Source organism: Mizuhopecten yessoensis, unplaced genomic scaffold (genome assembly GCF_002113885.1).
Source record: "Mizuhopecten yessoensis strain PY_sf001 unplaced genomic scaffold, ASM211388v2 scaffold8649, whole genome shotgun sequence".
In the NCBI taxonomy this organism is placed as follows: domain Eukaryota; kingdom Metazoa; phylum Mollusca; class Bivalvia; order Pectinida; family Pectinidae; genus Mizuhopecten; species Mizuhopecten yessoensis.
This window is the reverse complement of record NW_018407653.1, coordinates 24093-25756: the sequence shown is the minus strand read 5'-3', so window position 1 is coordinate 25756 and position 1664 is coordinate 24093.

Below are 1664 nucleotides of genomic sequence, written 5' to 3'. Positions count from 1 at the left end.
AAGGCGACCCAACATTGGATAGCGCTAATTTGTTTAGAATGTGTTTGCTTTAGATTGTAGCCGGCCGAGAGAAATATCAGGACCGGAATGAACATGTTTTTTATACATGGATTTCTATGCCAACTTTTGTGAAACAACGCCGGTTTTCGGAATGGACAGGGTCGGGTTTATACAGGGTTTAATTACTATGAGTATAACGGGAATATGCCATAAATCACAGCCGGTTTAGACAGGGATCCGGGTTAGACAGGGGGATGGTTTAGACAGGTTATACTCTGTATGTGTAAATATTTCAAGGTAATCAGATAGTATTGAAATCACTAACATATAATTCGTATTGGAATCACTGACATACAATTCGTATTGAAATCACTGACATACAATTCGTATTGGAATCACTAACATACAACTCGTATTGGAATCACTAACATACAAATCGTATTGGAATCACTGACATACAATTCGTATTGAAACCACTGACATACAACTCGTATTGGAATCACTGGCATACAAATCGTATTGAAATCACTGACATACAATTCGTATTGGAATCACTGACATACAACTCGTATTGGAATCACTAACATACAAATCGTATTGGAATCACTGACATACAATTCGTATTGAAACCACTGACATACACTTCGTATTGGAACCACTGACATACAACTCGTATTGGAATCACTGGCATACAACTCGTATTGGAATCACTGGCATACAATTCGTATTGGAATCACTGACATACAATTCGTATTGAAATCACTGACATAAAATTCGTATTGAAACCACTGACATACAATTCGTATTGAAATCACTGACATACAATTCGTATTGAAATCCCTAACATACACATCGTATTGTAATCACTTACATACAATTCGTGTTGAAATCACTAACATACAAATCGTATTGGAATCACTGACATGCAACTCGTATTGGAATCACTGACATACAACTCGTATTGGAACCACTGACATACAACTCGTATTGGAACCACTGGCATACCAATCGTATTGTAATCACTGACATACAATTCGTGTTGAAATCACTAACATACAACTCGTATTGGAATCACTGACATACAACTCGTATTGGAACCTCTGACATACAATTCGTGTTGGAATCACTGACATACAACTCGTTTTGGAATCACTGACATACAAATCGTATTGGAATCACGGGCAGGAAATTAGTATTCTATACAGTTAAGATACATATGGAAATAATTCTGAACACCGGTATAACTATGTTTTCTGTATTAATCATTTAGTCAGTCCTGTAATGTCAATAGTCAATCAAAATAAAATAACAAAATTAATTGAAATATACAGATACGATTGGGTTGGTTGGTTATTTAGTCATGTTATAGTTTATGTCACGTATGTGTATATGCTTGATGAAGTGTATTGGCCTGATGTCGACATTACAGTGGCCTTGGGATAGCATGGGTTGGATGTCTACATTACAGTGGCCTTGGGATAGCATGGGTCTGATGTCGACGTAACAGTGGCCTTGGGATAGCACTGGTCTGATGTCGACATTACAGTGGCCTTGGGATAGCACGGGTCTGATGTCTACATTACAGTGGCCTTGGGATAGCATGGGTCTGATGTCGACATTACAGTGGCCTTGGGATAGCACGGGTCTGATGTCTACATTACAGT